The sequence below is a fragment of the Strix uralensis genome, chromosome 3 (assembly GCF_047716275.1).
Source record: "Strix uralensis isolate ZFMK-TIS-50842 chromosome 3, bStrUra1, whole genome shotgun sequence".
Taxonomy (NCBI): Eukaryota; Metazoa; Chordata; class Aves; order Strigiformes; family Strigidae; genus Strix; species Strix uralensis.
The window spans coordinates 49,995,543-50,010,886 of record NC_133974.1 but is presented as its reverse complement, the minus strand read 5'-3'; positions in this window follow the sequence as shown (position 1 = coordinate 50,010,886).

Here is a 15,344-nt window from a genome sequence, read left to right as displayed (position 1 = left end):
TGTGCCAAGATCAAAACCAGAAAAATCTTTGAAGTCCTGTAGGAGGTTTGTGCTACATGAACCAAAATCTGTTTTTAAGTTGAAATAAATGAACTTTTTACATGTTGCTCCTTCTGATACCCTTCGCAACTAATGTAAAGATATCTTAGTTGTCTTTGCTCTCATGAGAATACATTTGCATTAGAGTTGATTTATATGAAAAAGGTCAAGTATTTTTAAAAGCTGAGAGTCTTCATATTCTTCTCAGAAAGAGATACTTGAATTCCTTTGCACCGGAGTTAATTTACATTTTGGTAGCTGCAATAAATAAAAAAAGGTACTGACTTTAGATAGGTGCTGCACCCTCCCCAGCAATATAACCGCCAGATCGAAGGGTGGAAGAAGGGCAGCTGGCCTGTGGGTATATAAAAATAAAGGATGCTCAAGACAGAGTTTGGACACACCTGTTCCTGGCACCTAGGACTTCTCTTTCACCAGGATTTTCTTGACTTGACTTTGCCATCTGTCTGTAGGAAGGCAGAAACATGAGCAGCAGGGCTTTTGGATTCGATACGGCAAGCAACAGATTTCAAACATCTGTTGTCAGGTCATTCATTTATTTTTAGCCTGAGGTAGCCCCTCAGGATTGCCTAAAGATCTGCTTATAGACTCTTCCTGACAGCTGCTCCTGCAAAAGGGGTTTCTGCAAAGGGGTTTTCCAAGCTGAGTAGGATGGGGGCGGGGGGGGGGGGGGCGCGCAAGGGAGGAACTTGGAAGCCAAGCTAACAACAAACCACCCAATTTTCTGTCAAGCCCTTTTACTTTGAAAATCTTTAGTAGACAGCTTTTGTGCAATTGCCTCTTTGTGCAGACCTCTCAGGATTTGGATAGTCTGGGCTGTTTGAACAGCCAGGTTTGGCAACTTTGTTCATTTCTCTGTATGTCCTTTTAATTACTTCTGCCTTACTATATTGCATGCCAGGAAAAGAAAAAGCATTCATCTGGCTTTTCTTTTTCCTTGCCCTTGCAGGACGGGGAGGTGGGGTAGCCTTCCAATTCTCACGTCTCTGAAGATAGCCAAGGTGTGTCCTCAAGATAACATATTCCTGAATAGCCATTTCTGAATAAGCTCATGTCTTCAGTTTATTCATGGCAGACAAATCCCAGTGCTGGAGTCCCTCAGTGGTAGCTGGGACTAGGTACTGGCATCTGCAGAAATGAACTGAAATTCTGAACTAGGAGGACTGTGATTTGACCATTTCTCCTAATTTTCCATAAGAAGATTAACTGAAAATTGAACATTTAAAACCAAAGCTGAGCAATAAACATGTCAGTGAGAATCTGTTCTGTAGACATCTCTCAGCCTTGCTAGTAGAGGTAAGAGACAAGGAACAAGCTTGCTGCTCATGCTCTTACCGATAGCAGGGTAAGTTTAATGCTGAAAGTCTGAATGGCAAGAGTCAGTTCGTGGTGGTTTTCACTAAACATTTCTAGCTTCCGCAGCAGATGCAGCATGAGGGCTGGAGTCATGGGATGGATGAGGTCTCTGCAAATGTGACATTTCTAGCCTGTTGCACGCTGCTCAGGAAACTACAGTTTGTGCATGTGCACTACTTTCAATGCCTCTCAGGCCTTCTGTGTGCAATACGGAAGGAGACATTCTTGAACCCCTTAAAGTGAGGGGGCACATGCTATTTTAACTAACAAGCATATTAGATAGTGTTCTGCTGATTGAAGATGCCAATTAAATTCAGACACCAGAGTGAAAAGAGTAGGCTTATTTTACTGTTAATAATTAAAGGATATAACCAAGTAATACAGAAAATAAGCAATAAGAAAAATACAGAATAGTACACTTAATTATTACTACATACAGTTAATTATAGAAAATAAGAACAAGCAAGGTACTGCACCTAATCATTACTACACAACGGGGAGAATAGTAATTAAGAAGGATACATCACCACTTGCATACGTTACCAACATCCAGATCCGCAGACGCTGGGGAGCCCCGGTTACAGCGAGGATTTGGAGAGCCTGTCCCGGCAAGTGGGAAATCCTACGCGGTGCGTCCACCCATAGGTGAGGCATCCAAAGTCACAGCAAGAGGGTCCAGCCTTACATACCAAAAAACAGCAAGTCAGAATTACTTGCACTTTTCTTTGAGCAGAAACATCTGGTTTCATCCTGCTGTTGGATTTCACCCAAAGCCTGGCCAGGGCTCAGGGGGGAGAACCAAAGGAGTTTCTAACAAGGCCAAACACTTGGGTTCTCAGCCTTGAATGAGGCTAAACAAGGGCAGTTGGATGCACATTCTCACAGCATTTCAACCTCACTATTAATTACATTTTGTCTAAGCTACGTCTTTCACTAGTGAGCATACATATTTCTTTAATGATCAGATACTAATTAATAAATGGTAATACAGATTTTACTAATTAGTACATACTAATAATAGATAACGTTTGGTTGTGAGGTTCATCTAGAGGTCAACTTTGTTTCAGGGCCTATTATTCAGGCCCTAGCACTACAAGTAGGTATCTGATAGTGCTAACCAATGCATTAAATTAGATACTTGTCTATAACCTAAACAGGGCAATACTAGGCCGAAAATATTATCTACAATTTTCATCTTAGCATCACTGTCAAAATACTGGGGAAATAATCAGAAGAAAAGCAATACAAAGGGCTTTATTTTTTAGTATCCATATGGATTTGACCCTTTCAGTACTTCAGGAGATTGGATGAACAAACACTGTGTGGGTTCCAAAATAAGCATTCCCCCAGACCTGGAGGGGGGTTGAATTTCCTGGTTTTAGGAAACAAGGTTGTATTACAAATGTAAGATTGCACACAATGAAGCTACAGACCAGCTGTAGGTTGAGTTGCATGGAATACCTTAATTCAGCAGGGGCACCTAGACTCATAGGTGGTAATTTCATTTAGTTCTTAGCACCATCGATTTTATGCTGCTTTTCTTTCCCTGCTAAGAGCTGTACTTAACCTCTGATGTCTCCTCAGTAGAAGAACTGATGAACATTAAGATACTGCATTTCAGTGATGCCATCAAATAAATACATTCTCTTCTCCTGTGGGACTTTGAAAGTGTCAGAAGACAAGACCAACAGCGAAAAAATTGTGTGTTTTGCCACCTAGAAGTCATTGAACAACCACGAGCATACTAAATAACAGAGGAATTTATTCATTAGTTAGTTATACACGAGTTTGCAATTTTTTAGAAGTTTCTATGAGAATTCTTAGCTGGTGGAAAAACTGCTTTTTGTGCTGCTTTATGCCTCTAGGCCATTTCTGATGTGCAACAACAGCACAACATTTTGACAGCAAGGGACAAAGTGCTTTAACATGGACTATTGTTTCCTTCCTGGGAAAGAAACCAAATAAAGAGTTCGGGCATTTCACTATTCAGAATCCTTTGGAGCTGTAACAGGAGCAGATAAAAAATACTTAGTGTCTTCTGGTTGTTTCAAATGAAACAGTGTCATTTCTCCACAGAATATGATGTTTTCCAGTAGTGTTATATTTCAGAGGAAGCTCTGCTGTGGTAGAACAAACTTTGAAATGTAGGTATGTGCAGGAATCTATTTCAGTAGTTGGGAAAAGCTGTTAAATACTTCCTACTTCATGTATTTAGTGTTAATAATTAACATTTTGCTGCTGAAATTGCTTTTTGGTTTACTTAAAAGCTTCTCAGTTTGAAAAATGTGTTTTCATCATGAATGGTGTAAAGCTGTAGCCTAAAACCATTCATAGGGACCCAAGCTTCAGCTCTTGTATGGTTTACCTTTCATCTTGTGTTTCACTAGGTAGACACAGGTACTAGGAAAACTTTGCATTACAGTAAAAAAGTGAAATAAACATTCATGATTGCTGCCCATAAATTGCAGAGCTTAGAAAACCTCTATTGTTGACTGTACATAAACAAACCTCCACCTGTATTTTGAAATTAAAGGGGTTGCTTTTCCTAATTAGAGATGCTCAGACCTCCCTGAGCTTCGAGGAAGTGTAGATCCAAATCTGATCTTTGCAAGAGCACCCAACGCTCAAAATGCCTAAAAGCAAAATCAAAAGTTCTTGAAATTCCCCTTATTCACAATGTGGTTATCCTCCAGCAAAGCTTCAGCTGCCAAGAACAAACTGGAAAACATCCTCCTCTCACAGATGACAGTCACTCACACAACAACCCAGTCATTAAACAGTTTGCTGCTGTGGGCCTGCTGCCCATTCTTCCTGCTTGGTGGAGCCTTCCAGGGCCTTTGCACTTGCCAGAGGAAGTTGATTGAGGGGGAGGGGTATCAAAGTTACAAAACTGATTCCAGCTAATGAATTAGAAAGCTTATTGAGACCATTTCATTAGAGGTTTTGGACAGCTTTTGTTATTTTCAATGCTTGTTCCCTTTGGTGAGAATTAGGCAGCCTATTCTGCCAACCGGGGACAGCAACGCTGGGTCAGAGAAGGAATCACCCTGAGGGTGGACATCACCCGGAGAGGCATTCTGGAAAACATGCTTCCTGTTCATCAGGGTTTAACACCAATGTGCACTGATTTCTGCTTTACTGATCTAATTGGGTACAAGGGAATATCCATCAGAGCATTAACTGCAGAGGGCTGTTGTGGCCCCTTCAGTCCCTCAGAGTGGCTGGGGGGGGGCAGGACACCCATTGTAGCAGGACCTGTCAGAAACATGGGGAGCAATCACCAGCCACATGCAAACATGTCATGTCTCTCAGTGGATGACAGGATAAGAACTGTGGATATTTGTTTTCGGATGCACAGGCCTACAGAGATCCCACTTATGGAGCTGAAGGAAGAGCTGTTCCCTGCAGCTGTCAGAGGCTGGTTTTGAGATGTGTTGGCTGTAGCTCATCCCGAGGTCCTGTAGTCACCAAATCATGAAAGTTCTCTATTTGGCTGTTTTTTTGGAGCCAAGGATGACGTACCAATGACTTGAGGATAGATGTGATAGACTGAATCATTTAACCACTCAATCACTTCACCCTGCTCTGCAGGCCTTGGTGCAGATAGGTTTTACTGGGTTGCCTATGGGCCAGAGTGCCACAGGGTGGCCTCCACTGGTGTCTGAGGGCAGCAGAGTTGAAATGGAGAGCAGATTTTGGTCAGGAGAGTTGGTCCTCTCTAGCCAGCTGGAAAGGCATGGTAGCCTACAGCTGAGCTGCCCTTTTGGCCACCACCAAATGGCTGACAAGGATCTAAACCCCTGAAATGGGGGAATCCTCCAAGACTGGGACAGTGCCAAGATGCCACCCCATCTTGGGCTCCCCTGAGAGTTGTAGGTCCTCTGTTTAGCATCTCTCTTGTCCCACCTGTCAGCCGCAGCCTGTGCCAGCTGAGGTGGTCACCGAGGCTAAGGCCCTCTGGACAACCCAGTTTCCCTGTGTGGCAGCTAGCAGTGGCCTCAGCTGTTAGCTGGGGGAACTGGGAGCAAAGGGGGACACCAGCACAGACCATGCCCTCACCAACGGGTGCAGTCCTACAGACCATGGTGGGCAGACCTAGGGGCTGGTAATGGGGCCCATCAACAGCCCCTGACACAACAAGCAATGTACCTGGGCCAGGGTCTAGCCATGGGAGCAAAAGGAGATGGAAACAGAGACAGGGCTGGAGGGGTGTTACAGTGCCCATCCAAGGGGTCCATGCAGGAGACAGGCTACCCACAGTGCAGGTACAGTAACAGGGACTACCCAGCACTTGAGGTGAACACTTGCAGGGTGACTTTTAGAAATAAAACTCAGATTTATTTCCCAGCCCCTGAATAAAGGCCCCTCCTTTCCAGGAGCAGATATCAGACCCTCCTCCCAGGGAAAGAATGGGTTATTCAGATATCCCTGTAGATGGTGGTGTCAGCACCCTAGGTGCTGCAGGACTTAGACCCCAGGTGCCTCGCATGCCTGGTTAATACCTCCTGTGACAGTGCTTAACCTGACAGCTACTCTGAGTCCTGTTTTGAGATCTAGGTTTACTTTCCCCCTGCTCTTGTAGAGGTCTGGCAGACACTTTGTTGAATTTTGACATCTTCTTTGGAAAGCCTAGCTCCTAAAATTAGGTATTGATACACCCAACTTAACTGACATTAAATCCCACACCAGAGTTAGCCTGAGGCATCTCCAGTTGACTGTGTGATCCTCTAGGAGCTTTTAGTAAAGCCTCTGTCTGGGCTCAGTTTACTCAGTTCAGATAACTCAGTACCTCACTTGGGGCCAAGTACTAGCTGGTTGCTCTGGTTTAGTATTTTGGGGGATGTGATTCAACAGGCATTTTCAGAGCATGCTTAACAAACAATCTTCCAGGACAGAGCTCCCTGTGAATCACAGCTTTCCGCTCTTTCCCTTTGCAAACATAGCAGCAGCCTTATGTCTGGGACCCTCCCCAGGGAGAGAAGTTTGGGGTTGAGTGACCCTGTAGCCCTCCCTGGCTGGCTGATACCAGCTGCAATGATAAAGGCAGGAGTCATGCCCCAGGCAGGGCACAATAGCAGCTTACCCTTCATAGGGATGTCCTGGGCTCTTTCTTATCTCATGATGTAAATATAAAACACCAGTACCGGCTAAGGCAAATTCCAGGGACCTCCCATTTCCTGGTAAATGCTAAACTATGGAGTTAGGGTCACTCTTTTTCCTTTTTTTTTTTTTTTTTATCCTTCTGTGTCCTGAAATCCTTCACTTGTCTCAGACCAGAGGCAACTGCTTCTTTGAGTAGCAGGGAAGAAGGGGGGTTCTCCTCAGGCTTCACACACACATAGTCAAGTGCTCAACCAGGCAACTAAAGGTTGTGCCTTGCAGCTCCTGACTTGGGCCTGTCTTTAGCAAATGCGGCCCACCATGAAAAGTTTTGTACCGCTTTAAATAAATAAATCCCTCTTCCTCAAGACAGCTTCCAGTGTTGCAGACATCTGTTCAGACTCAAACAGCTGGTGATAAATCATTCTGAGAAAAAAAAAAATCTTTTCTTCTCCTTTGTGTCCAAATGTGATATTCTCCCAGCTGACACCAGCCCCAAGGCAGAAATCTGGAGTTAAACATTTTTGCCTGGCTGCTGTGGTAAAATTCAGAGTGTCTCACAGGGCTGAGGGCACACAGCCCCACACGAGCACGATGCATGCCCCCTTTGCAGCAGGCAGGCCCAGTGACATGGCACCAGCAAACCTCTGAACAGGTGAAAACACCGTGCGAGGTGGAAGTGCTGGGAGGCTCGTGCCTGTCTCAGCGACTCAGAGCCTGAGGAGAACTCCTTGGAGAAGGACTGCCGGCGCTGTGGCTCCATCTGCCAAGGCTTGAAGGACAGCTGCTGCCACCGGTGTATTTAATACCTCTGTCATCATCCAGACTAATGCACCAACTTGCAGAAAGGCTGTGCTGTCGGTATGCATGCCAGAGCAATGCCGACACTTGATGTGGGTCTTGGCTGTGGAGGAAAATGGGCTTATGTGGCAACTTGGGAAATATATTTGGAGCACGAGGTGTCTAGGACCACCTGCCCTCCCTCAGCAGAGGGCCTGAACACTGTCAAATTACAGAGGCAGCCTTTCTCTTTCTTTAAGTATAAACATTTCCTGCACTCAAAGCTTTTTTTTTTTCCAGTTTATTAGCATACTCATCTCATTTGTGGGTTTTCTCCACTGTTCAGGATGACAACAGATGCTGAAGGAAGTTAATCACTCTTATGGTCAAGCCCTAGAAGGCTGTGCAAGCCATGTCATCCTTATCTCCAGCACAAATTTTGTTGAAAATTCCAGCACAGCCTAGAAGCCAGCTTCCCAGGAGTCTTCCTCTTTACAACCAATACATGGGGCTGATCTCCTTGGCTTGCCAGCCCAAGACCCACATAGACCCATAGATAACTGAAGGGAGATGCAGCAAGCAAGGACCCTCCTCGAACCAGCAACGGCAACTAAGGCAAGGGAGCTGGGAAGTCACAACCTCTCCAGGACTTACCAAAACCCTGCCACCAACTAGTTTGTTTGAGCTGTCCTGCTGTGCTGTAAAGCATGAGGCCAGCAGGAGAAAAGGCATGCAGGAGCCTAACCCTGCCACTGAATAACCAAGGCCTGTTCAGCACAAAGAAGTCCAGCTCAGGTCAGAGCTTGGGAGCAAAGGGACATCTAGCTACCAAGGGAACTTTCTGGCCCACAGGAGAGACATTTCTGGAGGGAAGCAATGAACTGACAGGGTTTTCTGAACTGTAGTTTCAGACTTAACCCAGAGCCTGTCTGACACAGGCTCCTATTGACTCTGAGTTTGTATCTTGCACCAGCAGCTTCATCCTTCACTGTCTCCCATCCCATTCTCTCTACACTGTATTTCATATCACAGGAATATCTTATTTTGTTCACCTGCTTCGAGCTCCGTAAGATGCTCTCATCTTTCCTAATTGCACTATCTTCATTTTTCATTCTTTGACCTTCTTGATGTTTTAACCTTGTCTACTCCTACTACCTAGAGCTTCAGCATGCAGAAATCACTACAAAGCTTATGGCAAAAACAAACAAGCTGTAGGCTCACACACACATGCAGAGAGAGACCATTCCTTGGGGCTTTGCTTAATTTTCTCTCTGCTTTGTTCCAGATCACTACTTAGAAATCCAGAAATCCCTCAAGCCAGTTTCTGAAGACTAGTTGTTCTCCTTGGGTGACATATGGTTCCCACATACATGGCTCTCCAAAGGACTATGCTTCACTCAAATCTTGTTTCTGGGATGCAATGGGGACTCGAGACAGTGTGCTTATTTTCCACGGACAACTGAATCTCACCCATTGGGAATGTTTGATTCCAGTGTTACAATTCCTGTTCTGCCCTCTGGTTTTAATCCATACTTTCACTGCACTTGCACTATCTGTTGCTAACTCCAGCTGTCAGCTTTTAAAGAAACACTTTTTGAATGTTGGTTGTGGCTCTGGCAAACCTTTTTTCCAGGTGCTTCTGTGAGAATTGGATGTCCCTGGTTAACAAACAGCCAGTGCTGCCCAAGACATACTCCTGCTCCGAACTTTCCCTTGGTCTGTTTAATTAGCCCTTCTAGCTGAAACTAGCTGTGGTTTAGCTTCTGTTGTTTTTTTCTTTCCTTCATTATGTCACCAGGGCAAGCTGTCCCTACAGACTGCTGCCACCTCTTGTGCATCTCCTTCATTCTTGTTCCTTGAAGTTTTCAACAGAAGCACTTTGTGTAAGTTTTGCTTTCCACGCTGGAGATGGGCAACTCGCAGAGCTTTCATCCCTGATGGTGGTTTCGCCTCTAGAGCAGTCACTTGTCTCAGAGGCACAGGCCCCTGGGAGATGATGTGGTCTTCTACTCCTGCAAAATCCACACTGTTTTCATAACTGCATCTTCTGCAGAGACACAAATAATATGTCTGGCACTACATTTCCCTGTTCTCATTTCAGGTAAACACAGCCAGCAAGGTCTAAATCAAACAAAATCCAACAGAATGGAAGAGTTCAAGTGAACCACTGTCATCCCCCCCAAGGTTTTCAGTATTGGAAGCCAAAAACTGACTGGCAGCAGAAGGCAGTCCTCATCCAAAACACAACGATCGGTGCAAATCTTCCTGTTTTGGCAATGAACTTTCAGATCAGACCCAAAAATAGCAGGGAAATTTTCATACTAATGTAATTTTGAAGTTGCAGCATAGATGGTGGAAAAGGACCCTCAAATACCTTCTGAGATATTTAAATATAACTTACTAGGGCAGTTCTGCCACTGCTAATCTTGTGCCTATATTTAACGGAGTCCTTGAACAATCCTGGGAACTGCAGGTCATTAATTATCATGGTCAACCTCAGTGACGAGGCGGGTGAGAGCACACATTAGGGGATGGCTGGAGGAGGGTCTGTGTCATGGGGAGGAGGCCGGGGAGCTATGACCTATCCCCCGGATGTTCCCTGGCTAGTCCCATGCCAGCAGCTCACCCTGGGGAGTCCTGCAGGCTTTCCTAAAATAGCAGCTCCCTCTCAGCTCATTCCCTGGCAGCCTGACACCCTGCTGCACCTCCTCACTTCAAGCCCCAGGAAGTCCTAACCTAACCTATGCATTCTCCAGTAAAAACATATCCGCAAATACATTTAGAATTAAACAAACAAATAAACAAACAACCCACCCAAAACCACCCAAACCCTCGCACTGATAAGGAAGAGGAGAGACACTGAAGATATTAACCCTCCTCTGAAATTTGGCAATTGAAAATTAGCGTTGGTTCTACATTGAAAAGATGGAGCAAAAGTAGGAAAGCACATATGAAAACGAGTCAGTCAGATGCCTGTTAGGAGAAACTGAAAAATTAGGAATTTTTCATACAAAGAAAAGTGAAACAGGAGGACATAAAAATATATTGACAACAAACACTGTAGAGATGGTAAATTGGATACTGAAGTCTGTACTTTCTCTAGAAACAAAAAGACATTTAAAGAAAATAAAGAGGCAGAGATTTTACAAACAGTGAAGGGGAACAGTTTCACACATTGCAGCATTGCCTGACACAAGATGTTACTGAGGTTGCATGTGTAGCAGAATTTGAAAAAAAAAAAAAAATATTACATGCTAATAAAAATATGCAATCACCTGTGATACCCAAAATGTAGGGAAAAAGATCTGCAAAATTTGTAGAAGAAAGCACAGAAAGTAAATGACAGTGCACGGGTCCATAGAGGTAACTCTTACCACAGAAGTGTGGACAATCCTCTCTGAACTGGAGTCAATCAGTCTTACATACAATTTACTGTTGAAAGAGAAAAAAAAAGGCGTGAGCATTCTCAAGTCTCCATGATGGACCCTGAGGATTATTCAGGATAGAGAGATGGTGGGAGAAAAGTGAGGAAGGGGTTGTAAAAAGAAAACACTTTGCTTCATTCTTGAAACCCTTTTCAGCCCTTGTGATCTCTGCTGGATAAAGACCCATAGCAGAAAATGACTGAAGCCATTTAGCATCTAAAAAGGGATAAGATTATAAGGAGTAAGCTCAAGTTTTCTTTGAAAGTGGTGCCCTACCACTGATGAGATTTTTCAACTAAAGGAATGCATCTCTATGCTCAGTCCTTGTGTTTCTTCATCCCCTGTGATAATCTGTGGTAGCTTTGCTGACCTGTGGGAAGGTTAAGAAGCACAGTGTTTTGAAAGACAGAAACAGGTAAAAGGCTCAGAGATGGTTTTACGCAAAGGGCTATGTATGTACCTATACATTACTGCTACCCTACCACTTGGATTCATGCAAGGCTCTATCAAGGAGTTTCCTGAGTTCTTTGCTTTCTGAACAAGACAGAACTAAGCTTTTGATGCCAGCTCTTATTACAAGAAATGCCTTTAAACACCTACACATCTTTTGCTCTACTCACACTTTATTATGAGCTCATTTGACAACTGACACTTAATTAACCTGATTTCCTTTCATTCTTTTTCCTCTCTCTTCTAACTTAACTGACTGTGCTATAGATGCTAACATTGATGCCACTGCAGCCCTGGTCTCTGCCTTTTCACTTCCATTTTCCATCCCTGTTACTTGTGCAAAACATGGTTTTCAGTTTTCTGGCCAAACTCAGAAATAATGTGTTCAAAGTCTTTTTTTTCTCCCCTCACTGAAATGCACATCCCAAAATTCATTTTTAATTGAAGAAAATGTGTCATTTGACCAGGGAAAAAAAAAAAAAAGCACTCTATCCCAAAAGAGAAGCAATTTGAAAATGCAATTACTCGACTTTGCCAACATTTTGTGAGACTCTTTTCTAACAAGTCACTGATTTTGTCATGAACACATCATTGTGTGGTCCTAAAATATGGGGTCCTGTTTGCTCATATTGTTGCCCTTCACAGTCCTTCATGCACAAAACAATCCAACATTACCATAAGACTCCGAAGTTTTTCTAAAGCATTTGTAAGATTTTGAGAGATTTTTGGTATGGTTCCACCTTTACTTTTATAAAGCTTCCTCAAAGAACAGGTCTGCTTCTGGTCCTTTGTTTTTCCTACCAGATTGCTGCGAAAAACATATAAGCTCTCAACAGGAGCTAGTGCACAATATCATTAATCAGTGCCACCTGCCAAATTCTTGCCAGTATCTCAGAATAGCACTTGGGGAAATATTTCTCAGCCTCCATTCATAACCAGTGACCTCTTGCTTATTATTTTTGCTGCAGTGACAGTTTTGCTGGGTCAAGAGACTTCCCCATGTGTCCTCTGCTGGATTTGCAGCAGTTACATTTTAGTCTTCCTAAATTCATATTTGTCTCCAAGTTTCTTGCCTGTTGTAAGCCTTATCTTCAAATGCTTCTGCCCAGTGGATGAAACTGGCTTTGACCCTTCTCCAGCTACTTTGTGCAAGGGGTCTGCATTACAGGAGCAGCATGTTTTCTTCTTTTCTCCATTCTGCATGCTTTAGTTTCCCTTTCCCTTATGGTCTCAGAGAGATGCAGCAGGTAAAACCCCGATCTCCAAGGAGGAGTCTGAAACGGTGGTGAGAAATTGTGGGTTTCAGCCTCCTTCATTTTCATTTTTCAGAAAACAAAACCTGTCTCACAGCTACACAGCAGCAGAGACACAGGAGCCACCAGCCTCCCAGGGGTCTGTGGTCCCACCACAGTGGCCAAGCCCTGCTGTCCAAGGCATCGTGTCCAGGGCCTGGTTAAGTCACCTCCTACCAGTGACACTGTCCACCAGTGGCCACGCAACCTCAAGGTCAAGGCAACCTTTTCTATCAGAAAGTGCGATGATGCTGCGGGTGCTGCAGACATGTGGGTAAAGGCAGGAATAGTTTCAGCAGTAAAACAGACACCAGGATGCTGTTCCCACCATACTGCGTTTCTCATAACATTACTGGAAGCCAAGTGTACTCCAAGCTCAGTTTAAAGAGGTTCAGGACAAAGTTATGAGGACCCTACTGGAAGACTTCTCAAGTCTTTCAGACAATTCAGGTTCTACCATCCCATTTTTTGTTCATTCTTGCCTGCTTACCATAGTGCTACAATGAATCTCATAGACACATCTAGAGAGGGAAATGGAAAATATCTTTCAGTTTGCCAGCAGCGCAAAAAAAATAAAAAAATAAAAAGACTAACTGCTGTTGTCAGGTCTGTTAACAATGTCTTTTGCAGATTTGTCCAATCTTAGTTAGTGTTATTTTCACACATAGTGAAGTAATATCTATTTTCTCTGTCATAAACAAAAAATTCCATTTCTTTAGCAATGTGCTAAAACCTGAAAAAGAAAAATTGTCCTTCATAATTCCTGACAAGATTCCATTATACTGAAAGGGAAAAATGATCTAGTATTTTACATACCCAGAAAATGATGTCTTGAAGGCTGTGATGCTTCTGTTAACACGAAGAATATTTTTTCCACACCAGTGCAGTTACTCTTAGACAACACATACATTACTTTCCTCCAAGTATTTATTTCATATAATATGGGAGTGTGTTCTGTGGAAGACACACAATGACTTTCATGTCACATCAGAATTAATCAAAATATTACAAAGAAAATATTTTTTTTTCCTCAAAATCTTTAAAGCTAATAAATTCTCATCAGAAATCTGTGGCTTATAATAAACAGATAATTCTTAACCATCTCAATAAACTACAATACTGTTTCAGCGTATAGTTTTGCACCTCTGGAGTATTACAGCAAAGAGAGCTGGAGGAATTTATGACAGCTGAAGATGAAAAGACAAAATTCTTCCCTAATATAAATTCTCCTAACTTCATCAAGTTCAAGCAAGCTACAATGATTTACACTTCTCTGGAGTGTTTTCAGCACAGTTTCTTTCATAAATAGAAGGGTGAAAGTGGGAATAAGAAAAGGTAGAATTATGGATAAATAAAATAGAATGGAGACTGCATGAAGTCTGCTAGGGAACCCTGTTCAAATGTAGCTCAGCTAGGAAGTGCAGGTGCAAGATCTTTAGAAAAGTAACCTACTGTGTCCCACACAGCCCCTGTGTCAGATCAGTTCATCTGTGATTGCTAAGTTCAATTATGTGTCATTAGGGGAGCAGTTCAGTTGCCCACACATGGATGTCTAGTGACATTTGAGATGCTCTCGGGCATCCCCTCAGCCTCCAGATGCTCTCCCAAAGGGTGCAGGTTTCCCAGGTCTTTAGTGGTATGTGCCAGCCCTGCACAGGCATTGCAGGGCATCTCAAACTGAACAACCTTCATGTCTGGGCACTGAAACCTGCCCCTGGCAGGGAGCCAGCTCTAGATTAAGACACCTAAATTTAGATGCCTACATGTAAGCCACCTGAGATGCCCAGGGGTGTCTGAGAGTCCACACAAGGCTGGTGGATATGACCCAGGCTCTGCAGGAGACCCACAGCCCACTGGAGAGGCAGCTGGAGCTAGCCAGGATACTCCTGGGCATCTCAAATGGCCATAGGTGCCCATGTTCGGGCAATTAGATGCAGCCCTAGGTCTCCGCTGACCATGATGGGAGCTTGACCTCAGCTCATATAAGCACACTACATGTACACCCACAACATGGACAGTAAGGCTGAAAAACTTCTGCAAGGAAACCTTTGAGTCTCCCGAGTATTAGCTGCCCCCCAAAAAAGCTTAGTTATTTTTACCTCCTTTGGCAGAGCAGGGCTTGAAAGTGGATGCCCAGTCACACCTCTGCCAATCAATATCCCTGTTCTAAGGAGATTACTCACAAATTTACAATTCCAGTGTTTAAGTATGTTTTAATACTACCCTGCTGCCACAAATATGGAATTTATAGTCTACTCACTCCCTTGGCTTCAAAAATAGAAACTGTCCAGCAACTACGAATATAAATACAGTCTTTATCAGATGGCATTTTGTTATTTTCAAATTTTTTTTGTCCTGAGATGACAATGAATTAAACTTGGATACCAAGTTAACTCTTTTCAAGGATGAGATCTCAGCAGCTGAAGCTCTGTAGTGCAAAGCCCTCTGGTTACTGATGTGAGTATGGACTTCAGGGCGGGTTTGGATTTACTTCAAAGATTGGCAGCTTAGTTCATCCATTCAGATGCTGACTCTTTGCTCTTGGAGTTTATCTCATATGCCCGTTTTTCAGTGCAAACCATTTATGAATGCTCTGAAGACCTGAAAAGTGAAGTTGTTGTATATTGGCTTCCAAGTGATGCTGGCTTGGTTTTTTGAACTCAGGTTTTCTGCATTCATCTGTTCAATAAAGAAAATATTTTCCACTGGTTCAGAAAAAGTGGAGAACTCATCCCATGCCTGGTTAAAAGTCTCCTGCACTGCTCTGATGTGCCCCAAACAGAGAGAGCCGCAAAAAGGATTTTGGAACCAAGCTGTCACTGCCTTGTCTCTGCAGACCCCTAAGTCCAATGCTTAGTCATAGACTCTGGAAATTTTTACC